Here is a 17,574-nt window from a genome sequence, read left to right on the forward strand (position 1 = left end):
GCTGCACCACTCAGCTTGGTGCCATTTGCGAACTTGCTGAGGGTGTGCTTGATTTCATTGTTCATGTTGCCTACAAAGATGTTAAATAGCACTGGTCCCAGCACCGATTCCTGAGGAGCACCACTTGTCACTGGTCTCTCCCTGAACCCTGCCTTTGATTCAAGATGCAAACAACTGTGAGATGCTGGTCTGTTCTGTGTATTAATGCAAAACATTGTGCTCTTCCACTTTCATAGCAGTTCTTGTAATTTAATTGGAGAATAAATTAAAAGTATTTTTTCACAAGAAACAACAGAGATGAGTCACCCATAGATTATGCATCTAGAATTCAGATCTAAGCACTTTTATTATCAGCAGAGAGAGAAAAATAATTTTGTCTTGTGATCAGAGTTCAACAAGGGGTACATTAACCCCCTGATAGTGCATATTTTCTTCTCTGGATCATCAAGTATCCTACAGGCGTTAGGTCATTCTTGACATCTGTCAGATATTTTAATCCAATATGGCTCCCACTCAACAAGTCCTACCTTAAGTGTTTTGAGGAGTATGGCTGTTGGTAAGAAAACATGATTTAAAACCTTAGTAAAACTACTAGTCTTCTTTTGTATACCTGCCTGATTTTACACTTCTTGACAATTTTGATGCTTTTCCTTCCTTTATTTAGCTTTAAATTGAATTATAGATTCATATTTCAAACTGATTCAAGACCTTATAAACTACTTATTTACTACTTTACTGAAAAATCATTTGCATCCCTTCTTTATAAATATCAAAAACAAATCAATAAAATACTGAAAGCAACTCTATGTTAACACTTCAGTTACTGAAAAATCATCCATATTTTGTAACAATTTTATGTTATGAACACTTCCTTGAATTTCCCATTATCACTATTAATAATCTGAACGTGTCATCTTGGAAGTATTTATCTGGCTTCTGTGCTAGAGAAACATACCGTAATATTTTTCTGGTCAGTTATCAAATGTATCAAAGATAGTATCATTCCAATATTTTGCTTTCTATTCTGTACATCTATAAAAAACTACAGGCATACGTCAAGTTCTTAGTCACCTGTGTAGCTGTAGAAATAACACAGCATCAATCAATCTTGGAAATTGAGTTAAAGTTGGCAATTTTATTTTTCTGCACAGTCATTAAATATTTAATAATTCCTCTTGTCCTTCAGGGAATAAATTTAAGACAAATTACTTCCCCTCTAAATGGTCTCAATTCTACTGAATGCCCCGAGTAAGCCTTTCCTATGATAAATTATGCTTGGTTCCATACAGCTACTACCTGTTCTGCTTGGAGACCCGAATCAAGCTTGTCCAGATGTTTTTGTCTCTGTCCATTCTAGGTAAGAATTCTTTGTGAGGCATTTCCAAATAGACCAGTTGCATCCACGTGTGTATAGAAATGCTGAAAGAATGGTGTCTTTTTGAAATCAAATATTTAAACTGGAGTATGTGTGGTTATTTCCTTAAATTGTTTAAAGTCCCAAACTAAATACGGAATTGAAAATCACTGAGAAAAAAAAAACACATTTTAGAGTGTTTTTTATATATTAGTACACACTAGTAATTTACATTTCAGTATGTATTAATCTAGTGAACAGATAATGACTGTCCTTCTAAACTTTCTCATGATATACATTTTATAATGCATTTATATTCTGTTTTGAGTAAGAATAATATATTTTTGTTAAACACTAGTATTCTGAAACTGAGTGATTACTGAAAAAAATTCAGTAACATTTCAAATACTTCTGAATATAATTAAATTTTTGCTAATTGTCATCTATTTTAATTAGCTATTCTGTAACTAGGGAAGCAGGTTCAAGCTGTGCTCATGTGAAAGCCCATATAAAAAATTTGTTGTCAAGGTAAACTTAATTACAAAACTGAAAATGTTCTGAGACTATTGGATCTTCCAGTAACCTGAATGGAATTTTAGTGAGAAATATAAATCTACAATACTAAACAGTTAACAAATCTCAGAATTACATTCACAGTCTCATAAAATAGTTTTATTTTTGTGAGAATTACTACAGTTATAAATAGCAATGGCAATCCCTTTGGCCTGTGGATTCTAGGTGCCGTTTTAGCAAATGGTGGTGAGCTCTGAGTCAGGCACCTGTTCAAAGCATGGGAGAAAGAGGGGATTGGTGCCTGAGGATATGCTTAACACTGTTTATCGAAATGCAAACAACATAGAAAAAAGTAGGAAACTGCTCCTCTATGTATCTTTTTCAGTTCTTCCTGTAATGTGAGACCTAAGGCAACTTAGACACAGGGAATTTATGATCCATGGCGTTAGAAAGCAACTCAGGATATGTTCAAAGGGTTCAGGGGGAGCCACGAGTATCAGATCCACAGATAATGCAGCTTGTTGGATTACAATAAGGCAGGGTTGCTGCCTTTGCCAAAATTGCTATTCTCACACATTTATTCTACAGAGAGGACAGAAATCTTACCAGACAACCCCCGGACAACAGGATCAGAAGTACTGATGCACACACATAAGAAAAAAGAAAGAATAAGTAAAAGGTTTGGTGGTCGGTCTTTTTCAGAGCACTCACAGCCTTTGAAATTTTCTAAGTATGTTCTTTCTAAAAGGTGTTTTTATACCAAAATAGAACGCATTATCCAGTCAGTCTCCATGGTAACTTTGTTTCTTATTAAATGGAAGAGGAAAAAAGCCTAATTAACTCATCTGACCTTTTATTTGTTGAAGTGTTAAAGCTATACCTTTAGTGAGCATGTCTGCTGAATATTGAAAGGCTCCGTTTCCCTTTGGCTGTTTTTCTCTTTTAAGAATTACAGCGCCTTCACATTAAATTTAGATCATCATGTGCAAACAGCAAATGGTGTATCAAGGGGGAGAATGACGCCTCTCTGCCTCTTGAAGCTTCTCTTAAGTTTCAGATATAAAGCTACTTCACCTTGGCTCTGCAGGAATACTCATTATGATCCTCATTCCCTCCATAAGATCCGTAGTGACAGGCTTCCAACAACGTCTGAACTGAGTCAAGAGTGTTTCCTTAAACAATTAGTTTAACTCTTTAATTCAAGCCGTTCAAAAGCATACTAGAACAACAGCAATAAAAAGGAAAGATAAAATTGGGCATATAAGATAAAATAAAGGCATAGCTGAAAGAAAAAGGTCAAGAAAATCCACGAGTCTGGTTATAGTTTACACTGTGGCCTCTTTACGTTATCTCTGAGTGTAATAAGCACAACTCTATTTATATATTAAAACAACACTAGGAAATAATTCAGACAAAGAATACTGGAGTCAGCATTAAAAAAATAATTCAGAAATTCTTCAAAATGTTACTATTTCTGCAAAATTACATTTACAACAGAGAGAAAAAAATCACTAAAGAATTGAACTTTGAGTTTATTTTCTGAATTTTTCACAAGTAGTCTGGATTTGTGAGTCTGTACCCAAATCTCCCTGACATTCAAGGAAGAATTGCTCATAAGTTTGACACTGGCAAACAGCACCTGAGTTGGGGAATCCTGGCAGAGATAAAAAGTATTATACAAAGTTGCTATGTGACTCTTGGCTGTGCTTAGCCCAGTCTTGACTGGGGAAAACATCATTATGAGTGAGAAGAAGGAAGGGAAGGAAGACACCCAGGCTTACTAACTACGGACACTCCAAGGGAATTACTAAAACTATACACATATCTGTGGATGTCTCTTCTCCCCACAGCATCCAGAAGGGTACTTGCTATTTGCTAGACACATACCATTAATCAAGCAACAACGAACAGAAGGCAGCAGAATGATGTTGCTCATCCAGGGCATGGTGCTAAACTTGCTGGGCTGCAGGCCTGGTCAGTAGCTACAGAAAAGCTCTTGTGCATCTGTTGGAGTAGGGCTCCTGTGGCTCCCCTCTTGGGGTTCTGTCCTCATCACAGTCAAAGACACACCCGTTCTGTGCACCTGGGAGACCTCACATGCCCTCGTGGCCAAGAAGGCCAATGGGATCCTGGGGTGCATCACAAAGAGCATGGCCAGCAGGTTGAGGGAAGTGATCTTCCCCCTCTACTCTGCCCTGGTGAGGCCACATCTGGAGTACTTTGTCCAGTTCTGGGCTCGTCCTTTCAAAAAAGACAGGGAACTCCTAGAAAGAGTCCAGTGGAGGGTCACAAAGATGATAAAGGGCCTGGAGCATCTCCCTTATGAAGAAAGGCTGAGAGACCTGCGGCTGTTCAGCCTGGAGAAGGCTGAAAGGGGATCATGTCACTGTTTGTAAACATCTAAAGTATGGGAGTCAAGTCGATGGGGGCACACTCTTTTTAGTGGTGAGCAACAATAGAACAAGGGGCATTGGGCAGAACCTGGAACACAGGAACTTCCACACTAACGCAAGGAAGGACTTCTTTACTGTCAGAGTGACGGAGCACTCGAACAGGCTGCCCACAGAAGTTGTGGTGTCTCTTTCTCTGTAGATGTTCAAGACCTGTCCAGACAGCTACCTGTGTGACCTGTTGTAGGGAACCTGCTTTAGCAGAGGGTTGTACTCGATGACCTCCAGAGATCCCTTCCAATCCCTACAATTCTGTGATTACTACAGCACTGCCATGTAGCTGATTCCTGAACACCAGAAGAAACTCTGTTTCTCAGAGAATATTGTGTTCTTGTCCCTTTTCTTTCTTTAAAAAACCTGCTGTCACTGGTATTTAATTTGTATATGTATTCTAAAGGGGCAGTATGAGATTCCTGGTGACTCTAGTAAATAAAGATATTTGAAATGTCACTGCTCTGTGACAGCATTTGGCCTAATTGAAGCTGGCTCAAGTAAACAACTGGTCTAAGAAAAAAAACACAACAGTGTTTTAGAACCATGGATTCTAAGTAATGCACAGTGTTCTCAGTAGAAATTTGAGCCTCTCCTTATGTATTACAAGAGTCCCCTTTGCTTGTTATGCTGGCTCTGGAATGCACCTATTCTTCATATATATTCACTATGTGCACTCATGTATCCTTCTATGCAGTATAGTGCTCTTAGATGTGGGCTGGTTTTCAGGGTTGCCCCTTTCATTGCTCTGTTTATCTGTAGACTTAAGGTATTTTTGCAGTGAGTAGAAAAAAGAATTTTCATGCTTAGTATGTGTTGCTTCTGTTGACACAATGCCCTCTGCGATTAAGTGAGCCATACCCCACATACCTTGTTCTGTGGACCATCCTTGGAAGGGCGGGCCCATTACAAAGGCTAAGGCAGACTAGTGACTTCTCATAGAGAAGAGAGCGCTCCTAAGTCTTACATTTAAAATAAAATTAGAGTGAGAATATAGAGTATGGCACTGGGATCTGGCCACTTGACAGAAGATCCAAGGAATGGAAAATAGATGAAAAATAGCCTTGGGATTTGCAGGAGAAGCTTCCTGCTTCTCCTGTAGGTTATGGTCAAAGTCCAAGGCAGCAAATAATCATAGAATCATAGAATAAATATCTTTTCAAATAACAATCTTTAAACAGCAGAGAAAGAGCTGAGAAATTTACCATGCATGAGCTGCTTCAGTCAGTCTGTTAGAGTATTGTGATGCTATTATTATGGCAACAGTGCAATGATGGGGAAAAGAGTAGGAGAAAGTCCTCTGAAGCCTGTAGAGGAGTCTTGGAAAGAACAGAAGTGGCTTCTCAAGGCCTGGCAAAAGTTGGCTGGTTCAGGTATTTAAGGCTACTGTACTATGTAAATGCAATGATGTGTAGATGGGATAAGACTGCAGAGTGTGTGCACCAGTGTATAATGTTTAGTCCCCGATACAGAGTGACTGTTTTCACTCAAGACAATTTCCCTCTATGTCAAACATCTTGTAACCTGCATAGATTCTGCTCTTCTTGGTTGTTCAGCCATCAGTCATGATCTATGGTCATACAAAAGATTGATTGATTGATTGATTGATTGATTGATTGATTGATTGATTGATTGATGTGAAATTGCTTGGTTTCCAGAATCTGTAATTATTTGAGGGATGCATTTCAGGCTATCATAGTGTTACGGTTTAGCCTAGCAGGCAACTAAAAACCAAACAGCCATTTTCTCCCTCCCTCTCAGTGGGATGGATGGGAGAATCAAATAAATTAACAGTGTGAGAACTCATGGATTGAGACTTCCATTGAGACCTTTCTTGTGCTGTGGGCCCCAGGCCTGGACATGGTACTCCAGATGAGGCCTCATGAGGGCAGAGCAGAGGGGGATAAACCTCTCCCTCTCCCTGCTGGCCATCCCTCTGTTGATGCAGCCCAAGATACAGTAAGAAATTAATTTTATGCCAGTAGTGTCAACGGTTTACGGGCAGGTTCGGCCTGGTTCCTTGATGAATGGGGTGGGGGACCCATGGACGCACACCCTGGGAAACGGAAAAGGGAAAAAAAGGGTAGGGAGATGGGCCTGAGAAAAAAACAACGGCAACAATCTGAGGAGAAACAAACTAATGTACTAAGTAAGATAGCGGAATGCAAAATAACACAGTGTAATACAATGTAATTACAATTTAAGCTGATAAATCCAATACAATGAGAGTGTCCAAAGTTAAAGTAGGCCCTACTCTAATACCGATGGTGAGACGGCTGGGGAGCGAGATGCTGCTAGGACGAGAGGCAGAAAGAGGGGAAGGTCTTTTGATCTTCAAGTTTTTATCTTTCCCTCTGACTGGAAAATGGTAACGGGAACAGGGGAGCAAAGTACCGTGGGGAATGTAGTAGTCCTTCTCTTCTGAGAACCAGGTACATACACTACATGATGTTATGATGTGGAATACCAATAACTGAAAATCATAAAACCAGGACACAGTAGAAACCAAGGCAGATACATAACTGATGATTTATATCTTGAAAGTATATGTCTTATGTTGCATACCCTAGAGCATGACCTGTTGACAGGAATACAGATGTGAAGGTTTTGGAGGTACACAAAATAATAGGAGACAAATCTGTCGCATTTTTTTTTATTGTTGCTTTTTGATAGCTCTCTCAAATGATCTCTCAACAGGACCATTACAAGGTTTACCTTCAGAGGAAACTAGTCCTCCAGACAAGAGAGTGCAGGAATATACCACATCTGCAGCTGGAGGACCAGGACTGTGAGTGATCTGGTGACTTATCTACTCATGAGCTTTCCAGCCTCCCAGATATGAAAAAAAAATTTGTATTACTGGGAGAAGGGACAATACAGAGCAAAGTAGCACATGATACCAACTTCAGTTTGATGTAGGCTTTGCTCATAGCTTTGAATGCCTGAAAAAGCATCCGACAGACACATAAGAAGAAAGGAGGATGAGGCTGAATATTCCCAGTGTGCTTGGGACTATCACAAACTGCACTATCACAAACAGGGTAAGTATTGCTTCCAGAAACTTAGTTGGGTATCCTCATGCTATAGATTCAGCATGTCTGATAAGCAGAAGACATGCATTTTCTCATACAAGACAACTCTAGAGTTCTGAAAATGATGCTATCCTTCTACTGGATTCGGATGGAATCATGGAAGCATTTGTGCTGCTCTCCAGAACATAGTAAAGAGCTATAAGGCTGATTTATCATATTCTGAATTTAATTGTATGCTTTTGATCATTCCATTCTGAAGAATGACATAATCACACCTGGGTACAAAGTGATGCACTAGCACTGTGATGCTGCAGCAAATTTGCTCTCTCTGTTACTGTTTCTCAAAGTGGTGAGTCATAGATTGCATCAGTGTGCTGCAGAGCAGGATTGGTGTAGATCCTGAGTCACTGTGGAAAGCAGTTTCCTTGGGGAGGAAAGCATTAAAAATGCATACAAACTGAAGACAAGCTAGGATGTGATCTAAGATCTGGAATGGCCTTGACAAATATACCACAAGGTCCTACAGGGTATCTGTCATTCCCAGAGACTCCCCAGATAACCTTCAGTGTATGAATATGAATGGGAAAGTGGAAGGTTCTGCATGAGTTTGAAATTTAATCATAGAATCATAGAAGTGCTCAGGTTGGAAAAGACCTTCAAGATCATCAAGTCCAACCACAACCTAACCATACTACTCTAGCTCTAACAACCCACTGCTAAATCATATCCCTGAAACACGTTCAGGGATGTTGACTCAACCACCTCCCTGGGGAGCCTGTTCCAGTGCTTAACAACCCTTTCTGTAGAGAAGTTTTTCCCAGTATCCAACCCAAACCTCCCCTGGCACAACTTGAGGCCATTTCCCCTTGTCCTGTCACCTGTCACCAGTGAGAAGAGACCAACCCCGCTCTCACTGCAATCACCTTTCAGGTACTTAAAGAGAGCAATGTCTCTCCTCAGCCTCCTCTTCTCCAGACTCAACAGCCCCAGTTCCTTTAGTCTCTCCTCATAGGGCATATTCTCCAAGCCCTTCACCAGCCTTGTTGCCCTTCTTTGTACATGCTCCAGCACCTCAGTGTCCTTTGTGTACTGAGGTGCCCAAAACTGAACAGAGTACTCGAGGTGGGCCCTCACCAGTGCCGAGTACAGAGGCAGTATTACTTCCCTAGTCCTACTCACCACACCATTCCTGATACATGACAGGATGTCATTGGCCTTCTTGGCCACCTGGGCAAAGTGCTGGCTCATATTACATAATTTCCTACAGAAAACCTGAGGAGGGACTTTTTATAAGAGCAGGTAGTGACAGGGTGAGGGGAAATGACTTTAAACTGGAAAAGGGTAGATTTAGACTAGAGATTAGGACAAAATTTTTTACTGTGAGGGTGATGAGACACTGGAACAGGTTGCCCAGAGAGGTTGTGGATGGCCCCTCCCTGGTAGCATTCAAGACCAGGCTGGATGGGGCTTTGAGCAACCTGATCTAGAGGGAGGTGTCTCTGCCTATAGCAGGGGGGTTGGAACTAAATGATCTTAAAGGTCCTTTCCAACCCAAACCACTCTATGATTCTGTGATTCTATGAAATAAATGAGGAAGGTCAAGCTTTGCCTTCCTTGCTCACGTGTCCTTTGGGAGTAATAAAACTGAAGGTAGCAAAGACATAGGATGGGAAAGCATTTTCTGATGGGAATCTGTAGTCTGTTATTAGTTATCCACACAGGAGACACATCTGGCCCCAGACTGTTCAGGACCAAGGAATTAAAGTTGCTGGACTTGTAGTATGTGTGAAATGTTGTAGCCTTTTGCAAGACAGTAGAAGCTCAGGGAAATACATGGAGAATCATTTGCACAATACTTCAGATATGTGATGTGGTTACTGAATACCAAGGATGCTTAGACCAGAAGAATACTTCTATACCTTGCAGATGAGCTGGATGGGAAGTCACTCTCCCTAAACAACCATCCTCAGAAAGCTCACAACACTGATTTGAAAATTCTGTACCTGTAGCAAACTCCACCAACGCAAGAAACATTTTGAGTATTAGAACACTCATTTCCCTGCAGAGTGTAATGAATAGTTCTGGGATCATCTAGACAATTCCATTGCCTTTCTGCCATTATGCATTCTGTATCCATTTTAAACAGTAATTACAGAATATGATTCAGGTCAGGCGTGGCTCTGTGGAGGAGTGATGTTACAATGAATGCTCATGTAATAGCATTTTGTAATGTTACAATAGTTTTGTTACTGTTGTTTTTACAATAGAAATGTATGTATATAGTCTATGCACAACGATAAGTAATTCCACCAGCAGTAAATTTTCAAATATTTCACAGTAATATTTTGTAAACGTTAGGAAGACAATCATGGTGTGATGTCCAACAACCTCATCCTGGAATCTCTGCAGAGTTTTTGCTAGTCTTTGTTACCTCCTTTAAGCCAGAACTTGTTCCACGAGATTGTAAAGGAATCCCTGAGTCATCAGCTACAACAGATTCTTCTCCTGTTGTGCAGAAATTAATCTCTTTCTAGAACTGAAAAGCTGAGAAATCTTAAGGTGTTGTGCCTCCAAACAACCTGTTTAGCACTTCACAGGACTCTTAGAAGTAATCTAATCTTCAGTAAAAGCGTTCATGGACCATTCATGCATATGCCAAAACACGTAATTCATCCACAGTTTCTAACTATAACTAGCTATAACATCTATAACTATAACTAACTTCCAGATTAAATAAAATCTTGGAGCTGTCTCTGTCTACATGGTGCTACGCTTTGTACTATTAACCTGCTCATTGCTTACTCTCTATTCTTCCTGGCCATTATGTTTTTCTAGATCCTGTTAGATCTTGGTCTATACAGCTAAATCTGTGCTCCATCTTGCCAGCAAATTAGTATATCCTGTGGGGTTCTTTTTAACATCATTATCTTCCTTTTCATTTTGAAAGTGCTTCTGAGTGCTCAGAGTATTTTTCAGTCTCAACCTTTTATTTTTATTCAGCGATGTTAAGATTCTCTGTTACCTTTTCATAATGGTTGTCACTTTATTGTGTGATTATTCCTACTGATCACATCTAAGTAATTTGCAGTGAGACATCACTTACAAAGAATGCCTCTATATTTCACCTGAAACGCAAAAAGTACCATCTACTTCTGGTTTATAGGCTAAGTAAGAACTTACCAAGTACATGCATTTTGGATCAAGATCATTCTTTCAGTGATAAACTTTGTTTATAAAACAATCTTTGACCAGAAATTGTAGATTCTTCTCTATAAATGCACAGAAAGAATAAGGTGGCTGATTGTATTTCTTTATAAGCAAAGTTTAAATTAATCATAGAATCATAGAATGGCCTGGGTTGAAAAAGACCTCAGACGTCATCTAGTTTCAACCCCCCTGCTGAGTGCAGGGTCACCAATGGTTAGAGCAGGCTGTCCAGAGCCATGTCCAGCCTGACCTTGAATGCATCCAGGGAGATGGGGCATCCACAACCTCCTTGGGCAACCTGTTCCAGTGCATCACCACCCTCTGAGTGAAGAACTTCCTCCTAATATCTAACATACATCGCCCCTGTCTCAGTTTAAAACCATTCCCCCCTGTCCTATCGCTGTCCACCCTCGTGAACAATTGTTCCCCCTCCTGTTTATACGCTCCCTTCAAGTACTAGAAGGCCACAATGAGGTCTCCCCGGAGCCTTCTCTTCTCCAAGCTAAACAAGCCCATTTCCTTCAACTTTTCTTAATAGAAGAGGTGCTCCAGTCCTCTGATCATCTTGGTGGCCCTCCTCTGGACTCTGCATCTTTCCTGTGCTGGGGCCCCAGGCCTGGATGCAGAACTCCAGATGGGGCCTCACAAGAGCTGAGTAGAGGGGGACCACCACCTCCCTCTCCCTGCTGGCCACTCCTTTTAATGCAGCCCAGAATTAAATGTTACTGGAAGAAGGTTCAGTCACTTCTACATTTTTTTTATTTTTCAGTAGAGGATTAATGATGTGTATAATTGTTGGAAGTTGATCTAAATTAATTTAACCTAAGGCTTCTAACAATAATGTAGTTGAAATAATTTTTATTATTATCATTCTTATTGGAGACAGTCAAATATTTTTTTCATTAAAATCTGTGGCTTGTTAAATGAGCTAAGACATATTTTAAAACAAAATGGCATTAAGAGTGAACATGCCATCCATTACATGGAGAGGGAGCATAGATTATATTTACATTTTCTTGACATAGTGCTATAAATCAGGTTCAAATTCCGATTTAAGCCAGGATCATGTGCTTCATGATTGTCATAGTTTGCACACTGTAGTTTAAGAGGAAGGCATGTAGTATCTTAGGATACCCTTCAAAATAAAGAATTATCCATTATTCACAGTGCAGAAAGTCCTGTCTTTTGGTTACCTACATGGGTACATGTTAAGACACAGGCATGGCCATGACACCACTGTGATGTTGCTCTGGCAGCAACTCAAGGTGCAAACTTCAGCTTAAAACCAACTTTTTGATGAGGAGGTGGATTCGTCTCTGGGGCTTCCTATCAGACCTCAGGGGAGGCCCCATTGAGGCATTTAAGCAGAGCTTTAACCAACAGCTCTCCTGTACTCCAGACACTTGTCTCATTATCTCTTGGCCCTAAGCCTAGGTAGGCAAATCCCCAGGAGTGATGTGCCCAGAGGCCTGAAATTCCATATCACATTGGCTATGATGGAAGAAATGATATAGTTCAGTGTGAAAAAGTGCCCTCGGATGGCAAATAAACCAGTGGTACACTTACGCTATTCAATGAAATTAGCTGAATGAGATTGTTGTCTACTGCTGAGTCAAAGAAGATTAGCTGGTTCCTGACAGGATATTTTCCTCTTTGAAATAGGCCCAGAGAAGAAACAGTCAATAGAAATCATATAATCGTAGAATAACCAAGGTTGGAAAAGACCTCCAAGATCATCCAGTCCAACCGTCCACCTATCACCAATATTTCTGCACTAAACCAAGTCCCTTAGTACAACAACTAAATGTTTCTTGAACATCTAGAGGGACAGTGACTCCATCACCTCCCTGGGCAGCCCATTCCAGCGCCTGACCACTCTTTTGGAGAAGAAGCTTTTCATAACGTCCAACCTGAATCTCCCCTGGCACAGCTTGAGGCCATTCCCTCTCGTCCTGTCACTAGTTACAAGAGAGAAGAGGCCGACCCCCGGCTCACTACAACCTCCCTTCAGGTAGTTATAGAGAGCAATAAGGTCACTCCTGAGCCTCCGCTTCTTCAGACTGAACAATCCCAGCTCCCTCAGCTGCTCCTCATAAGGCCTATGCTCCAGACCCCTCATCAGCTTTGTTGCCCTTCTCTGGATACACTCCAGGGCCTCAGTGCTTTTCCTTGTAGTGAGGGGCCCAAAACTGGACACAGTACTTGAGGTGCGGCCTCACCAGGGCTGAGTACAGAGGGATGATCACTTCCTTGCTCCTGGTGGCAACCCTACTGCTGATACAAGCCAGGATGCTGTTGGCCTTCCTGGCCACCTGGGCACACTGCTGGCTCGTGTTCAGCTGAGCACTGACCAACACCCCCATGTCCATTTCTTCTACACAGTCTTCCAGCCATTCTGCCCCAAGCCTGTAGCACTGCCTGGGATTGTTGTGGCCAAAGCACAGGACCCGGCACTTGGTCTTGTTGAACTTCATCCCATTGGCCTCAGCCCAGCTATCCCACCTGTCCAGATCCCTCTGTACAGCCTTCCAACCCTCAGCAGACTGACACATCCTGCCAACTTGGTGTCATCTGCAAACTTACTGACGGTGAACTCAATGCCCTTATCTAGATCATCAATAAAGATAATGAACAGGACAGGCCCCAGTACTGACCTTTGGGGAACACCACTCATGACCGATTGCCAGCTGGATTTAATTCCATTCACCACCGCTTTCTAGGCCCATCCATCCAACCAGTTCTTTACTTAGCAAAGAGTATATCTGTTCAAGCCATGGGCTGCCAGCATCTCCTGAAGAATACTGTGGGAGACAATGTCCAGGTGATTCACTTGATCATAGAAGGAGATCGAGTTAATCAAGCAGGACCTGCCTTTCATGAACCCATGCTGGCTGGGCCTGATCCCCCAGTTGTCCCGCACATGCCGAGTGATCTCACTCAAAATGATCTGCTCCATAACCTTCCCTGGCGCCGTGGTCATGCTGACAGACCTGTAGTTCCCCGGATCCTCCTTATGACCCTTCTTGTAGATGGGAGTCACATTGGCAAGCCTCCAGTCCTCTGGGACCTCTCTGGTTTGCAATTGCAAATGCTGTAATTTAGCAAACTTTGGACATTTAATTTTAAATTTATTTATTTTAGTTATTAATTTGTTATGAAATCTTTTCCTAGGTTTACAATAACGTGAATATCTTAATGCTGACTTTATTCTTGTTGTTTCACATTTTCCCAAACATTGCAAAGCAGCAAAGGAGGTGAAGGGACCGATGTGATAAATTGATGAGAATTTCTAAAAACACCACAGTGCACCATAAAGAAAACAACAAGGAAGACAAGATACAAGTAGAGAAGTACTCTTACGTTTTCTCAGACTTGTTCTGTGAGAGAAAGCTCTTTATTAAAAAGTGGTGATCTGAGAAAGGTGTTGAAATTGCAAGCAAGAAAACTGCCTCTGGCTTTTCATTGTTGCTATGTTGAGAGAAAAATGACTTTGTCCTCACTTTTTGTAAATAAAAAGGACAGTATCAAAGGTACCTGGCTCCACCCACTCCTTCTCTTGACAGAAATAAGCCGCAGGACCCCAGACATTTTGTAAATGCAGGAATCAACAAGGGCAGCAATATTTATGCCTCCTCCCTTGGTATCTGTTTGCATTACTGATAACTTTTTCTACATTCTGTCCTTGAAAGAAATGTTAATGTCTTAAAACAAAGAATGTTAGATCATCCAGCTGCTGATATTTAAACTGGGATTATTTTGTATCATAAAAAGCCAGTTCCTTCACAACACTTCTCTTGTCTTGTGTTTGCATCTCCAAGAAGACGGAATGTCTTGGTAAGGACTCCTATGAAAAGCTCAAGTATGTTTTGCTTTTAAAATTTAAGACTCCTCCCAAATATTCAAGGGGAAGAAATATGGCTGCAGAAACACCTAAATGACAGAATTACAAATTAACAGAGTAATGTGGGGTTAGAACTGTTATAAAATACTGTCAATGTTTTCTCAACTACTAGTCAGATAAAGAGCAAAATATTTTGAAAAAGAAATAAAAGCATTCTGCTGCAAGCTTAAAAAGGAGAGGCACAACTTTAGTAAAAAAGTGTCAATTTCTATTATTATAGAATTGTATATGGAAAGATTTATAATTCCTAATAATGTCATTAAATCCTATTAATAGATTATTAACTGCAACAAATAATGTGTAGAATATACATCATTCCTATGAGAACACTCTTTTGTTAGAATATGTGTCACATTACTTTGAGACTACCTTGAAGGAGTTTCCAAATTTCCCTTAGTTTTCTGGAGATGAGTTGGCATCTTTACAAAGCATTTCTGGTCTCCATCATTGTTTTTTTACTCCTTGATCTAATTTGGTTGGGGTATTGATTTGTAGCTGGGTGGTAGCTATTCAGATTTTGAATTGCCAACCAGACATGATCCAAGCATATAAAGTATCATGTGTTATCCTGCCTCACACTGCATTATTCTGGTCTAATGAATGGCTTTGTTGAAATCTACTATAATGTGGATACTAGGACATATACTGCTGCCCATGTATTTGGTGAGATGTTCTTCACTTCCACTAGTATTAATCCAAAGCATGTGTATTAGGGAAGAATACACCTTTGCCTTATTCAAGCTTTAATTTGGAATTTGTAATTGAAAAGTACTTAGTCATTAAATACAAAATTCCTCAGTTTATGAAGCATTGTTATTCTTATTTAGAGGGGGAAAAAAAAGGAACGTAAGATGTACTTGTTCTATGATTGGACTCCTTTTCTAGTATTTATTTTTCTGAGACACTTTTGTTTTCCTTGACTTCTTGTTCTGTTATCAAAAGTGTATGATAATCTCACTTTGCTCTCCTACTGCTTCTGTTTTCAAGTGGCTGCTGTTGTAAGCAGCCTGCCTGCTGAGACATAGTTTATTTAACATCTGAAGCTATCTTAGGGACTCAACTTCTCTACTGAATACAAACAATTGTGGATAGGCCAATGGATATGGATGAATTAAACCCAATGCAAACCTTCAGATGAAAAAGAGTGTGCTTTTTTGTTTGTTTGCTTGCTTGCTTTTTAGAGTATGGAAAATAATAATCACCAAAAGTGTTTCTAGGCTTTGTGTAACCTTGGGAAATGTCTTAGGAGATTCTTCTGATTGCTCACACAATCAAAGTATGCATTCACTAATAAGGCATGTTTTACAGCACTTGATTTCTGTGAACTGTCTCATTGCACTACTGAAATCAGAATTGCCAGTGTTAACATTTCAAAACCTGTAAATGAAGCTCTAATTATCATCAGCTCAATTTAAAAGTAATGATGCTATAAAGATTTTCATTCCTTTATTTGTTGTCTGATTACTAAACTGTCTAGATAAATTTGAACGTGTATTCAAACTTTTCTCCATATTTACAAAGCATAGAAGTTTTCCATCTTTGAAATGAAAGCCTGAATTCTGGAATATTCAGATAAATTTGGGAGGCATGACTACATGACTACAAGGCATGACTACATTACAAAGAAATAGAGAATGATAGACATTGGTCCTCATCCATTCCACTTTCTGGGACACCACCTGACCTAGAGTTGTCACAAGCACAAAGAAAGCACAAGAATGGCTTTTGTTTCTTACTGGAAAATGGAGGCATACAGAGGAAAAATTCATTCACATATTTAGACACATTTAAATTCTGAATTTCAACTCAATTAAACAAAATTCATAGAAGTTTGATTTTTTACTTTGTTCTTATTACCCATTGCTTTCACTAATACTACACAAGAACCTGAATTTAAGCACATTGCAGCTTTTCTCTGAAGTGGAATACATCCCCCAAGATTCAGGGCACCTAAGTTTAGACAACTAAAGTCCTGCTATAGAAATTCTCTTTTGCTCTATGGTGAGAGAAAGCAGTGGTATGTGGGTCACACTGAAAGTAATACCTCCTATTTATTTCCATGGAAACTACAACAGATACAAAGAGCTGTTTGATAGAGCAAATTGTCAGCTACAAAAATATTTTTCAAAATAGCCACCACCACTAGCTATGCATTTTTGCCACTGATGAACAACAGCCTGCATGCCAGGCACCAGAGGAGGTAACCCACTGTTTCACAGCTGCTATGACAACATCACTGCTAGGAAAATGTTGCCCATGCAGCCCATCTTTCATCAGCCCAAGGCGTCAAATCCAGACTATACTGTGGGTGTAGTAGGACAGTCCACCCCAGATTGGCAATCTGCTCCATGGTCTTCAAACTGGCGTGGGGCTTGACATTATCATGTACCAAGAGAAAGGTTGCCTTCTTCTCTGATCTGACTCTGAAAGTTCAAGACTTCGATGTAGTCAGAGTTGTGACACAGCAGTCAGAGTTGATGGTTTGTCCAGAAAATTCAGAAGAAGCACCCCTTTCCTATCCCAAAAGAGAGAGCACATCACTTCAACAACTGAGGGCTGCATCTTGAACTTTTTCTTCAGTGGAGAATTCACATGTCGCTGCTCCATGGACTGCTGCTTGTCTTTAATGTCACTGTCATAACTGCTGAAACAACCGCCCATTGACTCACTGTGCTCACATCCACTGTTTAGTCTCCAAACATTGATGCCTTTTTTTTTTCTACATGGAGAAATTCAGTTGCACACCTTTGCTTCTTATGCATTTCCACGTCAGACGCCATTCTGTCAGACTGCCCTTCTGCGGCCATCTGTCACACAACAATAAATGCAATGGAATATTGGTGGGAATATTCCACCAACATCTGTCTCTGATGTTGTGGGCCAACACTGTAAAATAGGAGGCAGTATTTTTGGAAAGCCTTTGCAGATGTGTCTGAGTGTTATGTATGGTAAAATGTTGCAGTTTGTATGATAAATACAATCTGCCATCACATATGCATTATGGGACTGTTTGAAGATATCATTTCAGCAGCTTAATCACAGGATTGTCTTTTTCTGCTCTCTTTCTAGACATGACCAGTTCGCAGGACTGAGGAGGCAGCAGCTTTTCTTGGTGCAGGACATGAG

At 40.4% G+C, this 17,574-nt stretch overlaps 2 long non-coding RNA genes across 4 annotated transcripts; one reads left to right on the top strand and one right to left on the bottom strand.

Annotated features, from left to right (window-relative positions):
• Positions 328-3,934, bottom strand: LOC110388536. 2 transcript variants are annotated; one of them, XR_002432900.1, is made up of 5 exons: positions 3,755-3,934; positions 2,942-3,086; positions 2,474-2,505; positions 1,297-1,419; positions 328-550 (listed from the first exon to the last, which is right to left on the bottom strand). It is a non-coding gene; the product is annotated as an uncharacterized LOC110388536 (long non-coding RNA). The 2 variants fall into 2 exon arrangements; XR_002432901.1 differs by lacking the exon at positions 2,474-2,505.
• Positions 1,295-15,623, top strand: LOC110388545. 2 transcript variants are annotated; one of them, XR_002432902.1, is made up of 3 exons: positions 1,295-1,357; positions 7,006-7,349; positions 13,794-15,623. It is a non-coding gene; the product is annotated as an uncharacterized LOC110388545 (long non-coding RNA). The 2 variants fall into 2 exon arrangements; XR_002432903.1 differs by lacking the exon at positions 1,295-1,357 and adding an exon at positions 2,454-2,546.

Source organism: Numida meleagris, chromosome 1, assembly GCF_002078875.1.
Source record: "Numida meleagris isolate 19003 breed g44 Domestic line chromosome 1, NumMel1.0, whole genome shotgun sequence".
Classification (NCBI taxonomy): domain Eukaryota; kingdom Metazoa; phylum Chordata; class Aves; order Galliformes; family Numididae; genus Numida; species Numida meleagris.